This window comes from Buteo buteo, unplaced genomic scaffold (assembly GCF_964188355.1).
Source record: "Buteo buteo unplaced genomic scaffold, bButBut1.hap1.1 HAP1_SCAFFOLD_107, whole genome shotgun sequence".
Taxonomy (NCBI): domain Eukaryota; kingdom Metazoa; phylum Chordata; class Aves; order Accipitriformes; family Accipitridae; genus Buteo; species Buteo buteo.
The window spans coordinates 166001-177500 of NW_027439271.1; positions in this window are offsets into that span (position 1 = coordinate 166001).

Genomic DNA, 11500 nt, shown 5'->3' on the forward strand with positions numbered 1-11500 from the left:
CCGTCAGTACTCCGGGGCAGTACCGGTACCCCCGCCCGGTACGCCGGGGGAAAAACTGCTGTCCCTACGGGCGCGCGAGTTTAGACCCAGCCTTCCTACCCGACCCTCCGCCTTACGCCCGGTGTCCCCAGGCGACGTTCCGGGATAGAACCCGTTCCCCCACCAGTACTCTGGGCCCGTGGCGGAACCCTTTGTGATGCGCCGGAGTTCTACCTGCTGTCCCTACGGGCACGCGGCGATGGATCCCGGCCCCCCATCCTGACCCTCCAGGGTAGGCCCGGCCACCCTACCTGACCCTCTGGGGTCAGCCCGGTGTCCCTACCCGACGCTCCGGGGTAGGCCTGGCGCCCCTACCTCATCCTCCGGGGTAGTACCCGTACCCCTACCGGTGCTCCGGGGTACACCTGCTGTCCCTACAGGCGCTCCGGGGTAGGCCCGGCCACCCTACCTGACCCTCTGGGGTCAGCCCGGTGTCCCTACCCGACGCTCCGGGGTACGCCTGGCGCCCCTACCTCATGCTCCGGGGTAGTACCGGTACCCCTACCGGTGCTCCGGGGTACACCTGCTGTCCCTACAGGCGCTCCGGGGTAGGCCCGGCCACCCTACCTGACCCTCCGGGGTCAGCCCGGTGTCCCTACCCGACGCTCCGGGGTAGGCCTGGCGCCCCTACCTCATCCTCCGGGGTAGTGCCGGTACCCCTGCCGGTGCTCCGGGGTACACCTGCGGTCCCTACAGGCGCTCCGGGGTAGGCCCGGCCACCCTACCTGACCCTCCGGGGTCAGCCCGGTATCCCTACCCGACGCTCCGGGGTAGGCCTGGCGCCCCTACCTCATCCTCCGGGGTAGTACCCGTACCCCTACCGGTGCTCCGGGATACACCTGCGGTCCCTACAGGCGCTCCGGGGTAGGCCCGGCCACCCTACCTGACCCTCTGGGGTCAGCCCGGTGTCCCTACCCGACGCTCCGGGGTACGCCTGGCGCCCCTACCTCATGCTCCGGGGTAGTGCCGGTACCCCTGCCGGTGCTCCGGGGTACACCTGCGGTCCCTACAGGCGCTCCGGGGTAGGCCCGGCCACCCTACCTGACCCTCCGGGGTCAGCCCGGTATCCCTACCCGACGCTCCGGGGTAGGCCTGGCGCCCCTACCTCATCCTCCGGGGTAGTGCCGGTACCCCTGCCGGTGCTCCGGGGTACACCTGCGGTCCCTACAGGCGCTCCGGGGTAGGCCCGGCCACCCTACCTGACCCTCCGGGGTCAGCCCGGTGTCCCTACCCGACGCTCCGGGGTAGGCCTGGCGCCCCTACCTCATCCTCCGGGGTAGTGCCGGTACCCCTGCCGGTGCTCCGGGATACCCCTGCGGTCCCTACAGGCGCTCCGGGGTAGGCCCGGCCACCCTACCTGACCCTCTGGGGTCAGCCCGGTGTCCCTACCCGACGCTCCGGGGTAGGCCTGGCGCCCCTACCTCATCCTCCGGGGTAGTGCCGGTACCCCTGCCGGTGCTCCGGGGTACACCTGCGGTCCCTACAGGCGCTCCGGGGTAGGCCCGGCCACCCTACCTGACCCTCCGGGGTCAGCCCGGTATCCCTACCCGACGCTCCGGGGTAGGCCTGGCGCCCCTACCTCATCCTCCGGGGTAGTGCCGGTACCCCTGCCGGTGCTCCGGGGTACACCTGCGGTCCCTACAGGCGCTCCGGGGTAGGCCCGGCCACCCTACCTGACCCTCTGGGGTCAGCCCGGTGTCCCTACCCGACGCTCCGGGGTAGGCCTGGCGCCCCTACCTCATCCTCCGGGGTAGTGCCGGTACCCCTGCCGGTGCTCCGGGGTACACCTGCGGTCCCTACAGGCGCTCCGGGGTAGGCCCGGCCACCCTACCTGACCCTCCGGGGTCAGCCCGGTGTCCCTACCCGACGCTCCGGGGTAGGCCTGGCGCCCCTACCTCATCCTCCGGGGTAGTGCCGGTACCCCTACCGGTGCTCCGGGATACCCCTGCGGTCCCTACAGGCGCTCCGGGGTAGGCCCGGCCACCCTACCTGACCCTCCGGGGTCAGCCCGGTGTCCCTACCCGACGCTCCGGGGTAGGCCTGGCGCCCCTACCTCATCCTCCGGGGTAGTGCCGGTACCCCTGCCGGTGCTCCGGGGTACACCTGCGGTCCCTACAGGCGCTCCGGGGTAGGCCCGGCCACCCTACCTGACCCTCCGGGGTCAGCCCGGTATCCCTACCCGACGCTCCGGGGTAGGCCTGGCGCCCCTACCTCATCCTCCGGGGTAGTGCCGGTACCCCTGCCGGTGCTCCGGGGTACACCTGCGGTCCCTACAGGCGCTCCGGGGTAGGCCCGGCCACCCTACCTGACCCTCCGGGGTCAGCCCGGTGTCCCTACCCGACGCTCCGGGGTAGGCCTGGCGCCCCTACCTCATCCTCCGGGGTAGTGCCGGTACCCCTGCCGGTGCTCCGGGGTACACCTGCGGTCCCTACAGGCGCTCCGGGGTAGGCCCGGCCACCCTACCTGACCCTCCGGGGTCAGCCCGGTATCCCTACCCGACGCTCCGGGGTAGGCCTGGCGCCCCTACCTCATCCTCCGGGGTAGTGCCGGTACCCCTGCCGGTGCTCCGGGGTACACCTGCGGTCCCTACAGGCGCTCCGGGATAGGCCCGGCCACCCTACCTGACCCTCCGGGGTCAGCCCGGTATCCCTACCCGACGCTCCGGGGTAGGCCTGGCGCCCCTACCTCATCCTCCGGGGTAGTGCCGGTACCCCTGCCGGTGCTCCGGGGTACACCTGCGGTCCCTACAGGCGCTCCGGGGTAGGCCCGGCCACCCTACCTGACCCTCCGGGGTCAGCCCGGTATCCCTACCCGACGCTCCGGGGTAGGCCTGGCGCCCCTACCTCATCCTCCGGGGTAGTGCCGGTACCCCTGCCGGTGCTCCGGGGTACACCTGCGGTCCCTACAGGCGCTCCGGGGTAGGCCCGGCCACCCTACCTGACCCTCTGGGGTCAGCCCGGTGTCCCTACCCGACGCTCCGGGGTAGGCCTGGCGCCCCTACCTCATCCTCCGGGGTAGTGCCGGTACCCCTGCCGGTGCTCCGGGGTACACCTGCGGTCCCTACAGGCGCTCCGGGGTAGGCCCGGCCACCCTACCTGACCCTCTGGGGTCAGCCCGGTGTCCCTACCCGACGCTCCGGGGTAGGCCTGGCGCCCCTACCTCATCCTCCGGGGTAGTGCCGGTACCCCTACCGGTGCTCCGGGGTACACCTGCGGTCCCTACAGGCGCTCCGGGGTAGGCCCGGCCACCCTACCTGACTTTCTGGGGGTCAGCCCGGTATCCCTACCTGATGCTCCGGGGTAGTCCTGGCCTCCTTACCTGTGTCTCCGGGTAAACCTGGCCACGCTGCAGGGTCGGCCTGCACTCCCTGGCCGCACTACGGGCCGGTCCTGATTAGTGTATTAAGACCGCTCCGCGATTCCACTTTCTTAAAATTTATTGTGTCTGACAGCTTGTCTTTTACCGCGCACGCAGGCAGGCAGGCAGGCAGGCAGGCACGCGTCAAAAACGTGAGAGCAAAGCGTTACCCGCAGTCGGAGTACTTTATCGGTAACGACTTCTTCGGGAAGAGGCGCCGACGCTGCTCTCTCGTCTCTGTACGAGTCGGTGGCCGTCCGGGTACCGCGTGGCACCGTTGGCGTGGGATCCGCTCCTAAACGAATACAGAAGAATCGATACGCTATGAATCGTCATCGATTGAAGTTATTAACAGTTGACGAGCGATGCTGGATTGTATCGTTTATGGAGCGTCACCTACCGACTGATTTAGCGCTACGCGGTAATACGCTTTCTGGCAGTTCCTTAAATAACAAAACTCATTCGTTCACGCACGCTAGGTGTGCATCCCTTCGTTAATAGCCGGAGAAGGAATACGTACGTACGTACGTACGTACCTACCAGCGGATCGTCACGGATTGAATATGACTCGATTAGTAGTCACCAGTATTATAAATTACCGACTCCTAAAGTTTGATTGCGGCACTCCTTTAGGACCTTGCGACGCTCTTGGTTAACGTTAGCGTTCTCCGGCCCCTGCGTTATCGCGCATTAACTGTTCATTGGCCTCCGAGGGACGGCGGTCTCGCAGGCCTCTGAAGAAAGCCAGTCGGCTGCCTGACAAGCGGTCCCTGTGGCCGAGGCCGACTTAGCCGAGCATCCTCGGAGACGACGAGCTCGCGTGGCCGCCGTGCCGGCTGACCGGCCCGCCCCGGGGCCGTTTCCCCCCCGCTCCCCGTCGCCGAAGGAGCGCGCCCCCCGCCACCGCCTAAGGCCGCTGGGACCTTCCTCACCGCTCGAACGCATCCCGCCGGCGACGGAGCCGCTGATGCCCCTCTGTCGGAAGCGCGGCGCGCCTCTCCGGCAGCCCTGGCTGGGGCCCTGGAGCCCCAGGTCTCTGCCCAGGCCGAGGCACGCGGCTGCTGCTTTGCCAGGGACGGGTCCGACCGGGAGCCGAGCGCATCGCCCGTAGGCAGGCACGGGCGCAGGCCGGACGTCGAAGCGGCCGACCACCCGGGCTGTAACAGAGAAAGCGGCGTTAGCGACACCGTTACAAATCTTTCTCATTTCCACCTGCGTGCGCGCCCGCACCCCGCCAAAACAGGCCCCCGGCCCGAACGCCCACCGCCTGCTGCTGCAGCCGCTCACCCGCCCTTAGACACACGCACGCGCACGCACGCACTGCCCCCCCCCCATTCGAGTCCCCGCCCCAAACACCTCCCGCCCGCCACCGCACCCACTCGCACGGGGCTACACACGTGCGCACCCCCCCCCCCCGCAACCGGCCCCCCCCAGCCCAAACCCTCCACCCGCTGCCCCGCTCACAGTCGTGCGCTCAAAACGCACACGCGCGCAGCCCCCCCCCCCCCCCCGCCCGAAACAGGGCCCCGGGCCGACACCCCCCACCCCCGTCACCCCGGGCCCGCCGCTGCACGCACACACACACCGCCCCCCCGCCCTCCCGCCACGCAGTTCGCGCCGAGCCTGGCTGCCCCTGCTCCCCCCTTCCGCCACCAGGCTTGCCGCCCCCGGTGGTGGAAGGCGGGAGACTTTAGGACCCTGCGGCGTCCCTGCCGGCTCCGTGCCCGGGCGGGAGAGGGGAGCCCCCCCGGTGCCCTGCCGTCTCTAAACCCCAGCTGCCGAGTCCCTATCCTGCCGCACCCGTGGCCCCGCTCCCGCCTTTCTTTCTCAGCCAGCCACGCACTCGCCCTGCTCCACTCCCGCCCGCCGCCGCCGCGGGGGGAAAACTAAAGGACCGGGGGGGTGGGACGGGGACGGGGACGGGGACGGGGACGGGGGAGAGAAGTAAAAAAAATAAAACTCCAACCGATCCAAACAGAAGCCTTCTCCGAAAAGACACACCGTCCCCCCTCGCCAGCCTGCCTCTGCGCCAGGCTCCCCGCCTGCTCGCCAGCCGCTCTCGCCCTGCTGCACTCCTGCCCGCCCTCGCCGCGGGGGGAAAACTAAACGACCGGGGGGGACGGGACGGGGACGGGGACGGGGACGGGGACGGGGGAGAGAAGTAAAAAAAATAAAACTCCAACCGATCCAAACAGAAGCCTTCTCCGAAAAGACACACCGTCCCCCCTCGCCAGCCTGCCTCTGCGCCAGGCTCCCCGCCTGCTCGCCCTGCTCCACTCCTGCCCGCCCCCGCCGCGGGGGGAAAACTAAACGACCGGGGGGGGGGGGGGACGGGGACGGGGACGGGGACGGGGGAGAGAAGTAAAAAAAATAAAACTCCAACCGATCCAAACAGAAGCCTTCTCCGAAAAGACACACCGTCCCCCCTCGCCAGCCTGCCTCTGCGCCAGGCTCCCCGCCTGCTCGCCAGCCGCTCTCGCCCTGCTCCATTCCTGCCCGCCCCCGCCGCGGGGGGAAAACTAAACGACCGGGGGGGGGGGGACGGGGACGGGGACGGGGACGGGGGAGAGAAGTAAAAAAAATAAAACTCCAACCGATCCAAACAGAAGCCTTCTCCGAAAAGACACACCGTCCCCCCTCGCCAGCCTGCCTCTGCGCCAGGCTCCCCGCCTGCTCGCCAGCCGCTCTCGCCCTGCTCCACTCCTGCCCGCCCCCGCCGCGGGGGGAAAACTAAACGACCGGGGGGGGGGGGACGGGGACGGGGACGGGGACGGGGACGGGGACGGGGGAGAGAAGTAAAAAAAATAAAACTCCAACCGATCCAAACAGAAGCCTTCTCCGAAAAGACACACCGTCCCCCCTCGCCAGCCTACCTCTGCGCCAGGCTCCCCGCCTGCTCGCCAGCCGCTCTCGCCCCCCCTCTTTTCTAGCCTCCTTTCCCCGCCGCTGCTGCCGCCGCGACTGAGCAGCAGACCGTTGCCGTGGCGGGAAACACCACAGTTTCCGGGGGCCCCGTTGCCGGGCTGCAGACCACCCCACCCAGCCACCCGCCCCCCAACCCCCCGTCTCCAGGGCGCCGGAAAGTCTGTGATCGGGTGGGGCCGGGGGAGGGGGGGGGGGGGGGGCTGCACCTACTGGCCTGCAGGTCCGGGACTGCAGCGCGGGGAGGGAGGGGGAGCACACCGGTGCAGGGGTGCGTGTAGCTGTGTGTGCCTGCGTCGCGTTCTGTGTGTGTGTGTGTGTGTGTGTGCGCGCGCCTCTGAGCGCGCGTGTGTCACCGGGGGGGGGGGGGGGTGGCAGTGCCTGCAGGATCGCAGATATGTATTTTAAAGTATTTATTTTATTAAAAAAAGGAAAACGTCAAAAAAACACCAAAAAAAACCAGGCGGGGGGGGGGGGGAGAAAAATTAAAAACAACCCCCCAAAAAAAGCCCAAGACCGCAAAAACCAAAACCAAAAGTCGGCGAGCACCCAGCAGCGCCGGGACCCGAACCTGAACCTGGCAAGGGGCTACCAGTCCTGAAGGCACCCAGTGAACAGCGAACTCGCGCCGGGGAGCCGGGCAGTTTGTGCCGGGGGCTGCCACCTCTGCCCGGACCCCGCCGACAGAATATGGTTGGGGGGGGGGGGGGGCAGCAGCGGAGCAGAGGGGCTGGCTGGTGTGGTGAAGCTGGCAAGTGCCTGGCAGCCACCGGCTCGGAATAGGTGCGTGCACGTGCATGAGAACGACGAGGGTGGGGGGGGGGGTGTGTGTGTGTCAGGAAACAAAAATTATTTTGAAAACTGGTTGTCGTTAATATTGTATTAATATTTCCCGCCGGAATCAATAAAGGTGAAATAACTCTTGCATCAGACAGTACGTTTAAACGTGCTCCCTTGGTGTAGAAGTGGTTCAAACTCGGGAAGGGGAGGGGGAAAGAAATGCCGTCCGGGAGAACCGGGAGAGGGTGGCCCTTTTAATCAGATTTGCTAAAATCTCAAAAGAAAGAAAAAAAAAAAAAAAAACGAAAAAAACGAACCAAAAACAGGCGCACCTGCCCCCCCCGCCCCCCCCCGCCCAAGGGGCACCGAACGGCTGCCAGGTCTACCCGGCTCCGCGGGCGGCCGCCAGGTCTACCCGGCTCCGGAGGCCGGCGCGGCCGCCGGCGGCGCCCGGAGGACGCGGGGTGTCGCTGCCGCAGCGGCCGGTGAAAAGGGCCGCCAGGTCTACCCGGCTCCGCGGGCGGCCGCCAGGTCTACCCGGCTCCGGAGGCCGGCGCGGCCGCCGGCGGCGCCCGGAGGACGCGGGGTGTCGCTGCCGCAGCGGCCGGTGAAAAGGGCCGCCAGGTCTACCCGGCTCCGCGGGCGGCCGCCAGGTCTACCCGGCTCCGGAGGCCGGCGCGGCCGCCGGCGGCGCCCGGAGGACGCGGGGTGTCGCTGCCGCAGCGGCCGGTGAAAAGGGCCGCCAGGTCTACCCGGCTCCGCGGGCGGCCGCCAGGTCTACCCGGCTCCGGAGGCCGGCGCGGCCGCCGGCGGCGCCCGGAGGACGCGGGGTGTCGCTGCCGCAGCGGCCGGTGAAAAGAGCCGCCAGGTCTACCCGGCTCCGCGGGCGGCCGCCAGGTCTACCCGGCTCCGGAGGCCGGCGCGGCCGCCGGCGGCGCCCGGAGGACGCGGGGTGTCGCTGCCGCAGCGGCCGGTGAAAAGAGCCGCCAGGTCTACCCGGCTCCGCGGGCGGCCGCCAGGTCTACCCGGCTCCGGAGGCCGGCGCGGCCGCCGGCGGCGCCCGGAGGACGCGGGGTGTCGCTGCCGCAGCGGCCGGTGAAAAGAGCCGCCAGGTCTACCCGGCTCCGGCGGGACTTAGCCGCATTTCGGGGGCGGGGAGGTAGACCTGATAGCCCCGCCACTTTCTCGGAGCTGGCCAAGGGGTCGCTGTTTTTCGCTGCCTCCAGTTACGTCATCGTAAAAGTCGGTGTCATTGGCGGGTCTCCCCGGTGGGCAGGGACGGCACTCTTGGAGCCGGCCGGGGGCGGGGACGTGATCTCCCGTACTATAGGAGGTAGTGGTGACTCGTGCACGGAGCAGCGCTAGTGAGCGGCTGCAAGGCTTACGGCTCAGCCGGCGAAGTGGAGCGCTGGGCGGCCGTTGTGGTGGTGGTTTTGCCTGGTGGTTCGGCTCGTTTTCTGTCTGTTCGGCCAGTTGGTCTCTCCCGGTGTTTTCCAAGTAAGCCAGCCGGGCGCCTGCGAGGGTCTGGCAGGCTGGCGGTGGCTGTTGACCCGAGTGGTGCGAGAGGTGCAAAGGTGGATTCCGCAGGGCATAGCCCGGTGGCCGGCGGCGGCCACCGGCACTCGAACGCTGGAAGACCGGGTGGAGCCGAGCCTGCCTCGGCTTTCCCCCGGCCCCGGAGGGCCCGATGATGGCAAAGGTGGAGCGCTGGTATATGCGAGGGCAGCTGCCCGTGAGCATCCAGCCCGCCGCGGCTGCCGCCGCCTCCTGAGGGCCTGGTGATGGGCGGGCGAGGTGGCGGCACCTCGTCCTTTGACTCTGGCCTTAAGCTGGAGCGGGCAGAGCGGCAGCCGGTCCCGGTGGCTGGCAGCCGGATGCAGACGGCTGGGGGTTCTCGTGCGTGCCGCAGCTTCCCCCCAGCCCCCGAGGGCCCGATGATGGCACAGGTGAGAGGCCGCAGCGCCTCGTCCTGTTTTTGCCGGCATGAGCCACGCGTGGGCGGCCTGTGGTGTCCGGCCTGCCCCGGCTTGCCTGGTTGCAGGAGGGCTCGGTGGAAAGGTCTGCAGCGCTCTACCGGGTTTAGAGGTGGCGGCACCTCATCGCGTTTTCTCCGGCCTTAAGCTGGAGCCCATGCACGAATTGGGCAGAGTGCAAGCGGCAGCCGGTCCCGGTGGCTGGCAGCCGGATGCAGACGGCTGGGGGTTCTCGTGCGTGCCGCAGCTTCCCCCCAGCCCCCGAGGGCCCGATGATGGCACAGGTGAGAGGCCGCAGCGCCTCGTCCTGTTTCTGCCGGCATGAGCCACGCGTGGGCGGCCTGTGGTGTCCGGCCTGCCCCGGCTTGCCTGGTTGCAGGAGGGCTCGGTGGAAAGGTCTGCAGCGCTGTACCGGGTTAGAGGTGGCGGCACCTCATCGCGTTTTCTCCGGCCTTAAGCTGGAGCCCATGCACGAATTGGGCAGAGTGCAAGCGGCAGCCGGTCCCGGTGGCTGGCAGCCGGATGCAGACGGCTGGGGGTTCTCGTGCGTGCCGCAGCTTCCCCCCAGCCCCCGAGGGCCCGATGATGGCACAGGTGAGAGGCCGCAGCGCCTCGTCCTGTTTCTGCCGGCATGAGCCACGCGTGGGCGGCCTGTGGTGTCCGGCCTGCCCCGGCTTGCCTGGTTGCAGGAGGGCTCGGTGGAAAGGTCTGCAGCGCTGTACCGGGTTAGAGGTGGCGGCACCTCATCGCGTTTTCTCCGGCCTTAAGCTGGAGCCCGCGAAGCGGGAAGAAAAGTGCGGCTGTACCTGGTGGCTGGCAAGTCGAACGCAGGCGGCTGGGGTTGTCTCGCTTCTGTGGCATTCCCCCAGGCCCCGAACACCCGTGCGCGGCATGGGTCCAGGTGCCTTTTTTTTCCCCGACGGCAAGCGGTTGCCTGTGGGGCGGGCAAAGACCGGCAGCCGGTGGCGGTTGCCGGCACTCGAACGCTGGAGGAGCTGGGGGAGTTGAGCCTGCTGTGGCCATCCCCCGGTCCCGTTACCTTCCTCAAGGGAATCGTTGTCTGGAGCCGGGTGGCCCGTGGCACCTCCCGCTCCACGATTTGACTGATCCAGACCCACAGGCAGCGCCCGCTGAGGCGTCCTCGGGTGCGTCGGAGAGCCTCCACGGCGGGCCGGCTCTGCCGGTGTTCAGGCCGTTGGAGCACCTCTCGCAGGCGTTGCCCTCACTCGCACGCAGAGCCCCCGCACCTGCCGTCCGCCCCCGGTTGGCGACGGGTGCGAGTGGCCGTCGCTGTCCCAGGACTCGTGGCCGTGGGGCCTCCGCTCCTTCCTCCGTTCCCTTCCCTTACTGATCGATGAGGCGTTTAGGGCGCGTCGGAGGGGCTTCCCGGCGGGCCGGCTCTGCCGGTGTTCAGGCCGGCGTTGCACCTCTCCGCAGACGTTGCCCTCTCACTCGCACGCAGAGCCCCCGCACCTGCCGTCCGCCCCCGGTTGGCGATGGGTGCGAGTGGCCGTCGCTGTCCCAGGACTCGTGGCCGTGGGGCCTCCGCTCCTTCCTCCGTTCCCTTCCCTTACTGATCGATGAGGCGTTTAGGGCGCGTCGGAGGGGCTTCCCGGCGGGCCGGCTCTGCCGGTGTTCAGGCCGGCGTTGCACCTCTCCGCAGACGTTGCCCTCTCACTCGCACGCAGAGCCCCCGCACCTGCCGTCCGCCCCCGGTTGGCGATGGGTGCGAGTGGCCGTCGCTGTCCCAGGACTCGTGGCCGTGGGGCCTCCGCTCCTTCCTCCTTTCCCTTCCCTTACTGATCGATGAGGCCTTTCGGGTCGCGTCGGAGAGGGCCCTCGGCGGGCCGGCTCTTCTGTGCTCCCCGTAATAGGGAGTCACGGCAGTGTCCGGTGTTCAGGCAGGGTGGTCTCCTTTCCAATTCGCTTCCCGTTGCATGCGAAGTGGTGTCCTGCACCCCCCCCGAGCGAAGGGGGCCGCGATGGTGGCAGTGTCGTCCTCCCCTGCTCAGCGGGGTTCCTCGGGCTTCTTTACTGAACCGGGCTGTGTGACGGCCGCGTGGCCCCGCGAGCCCTCAGGTGTCCTGAAACACGCGAGGCGCCGGTGCTGGCCTCGGTCCGGGTACCCGCAGGTGCCGGCCGTGAGCAGCGCTGGGCGGTGGGGCGGCTGAGCCAAGGAAACGGGGAAAAAAGGCGAGTGTGGGCTGCACCTGCCCGGGTGGGCCCCGAGGCGTGCCGCGGGCGGCAGGGGGGCGTCCCCCTCCGCCGCTGCCGTCTCTGATGCTTTTCGTGCCGCTCCCCCGCCTGCTGCAGAGCGAGCCGCCCTGGCAGAGGGCCTTGGTCCTGGGGTCGTGCCCGTCTCGGCGGGTCGCTGTCTCCTCTAGCACGTCCGGTGCTCCCGCGGCAGGGGGGTGAGTCCCTCTCCCCCT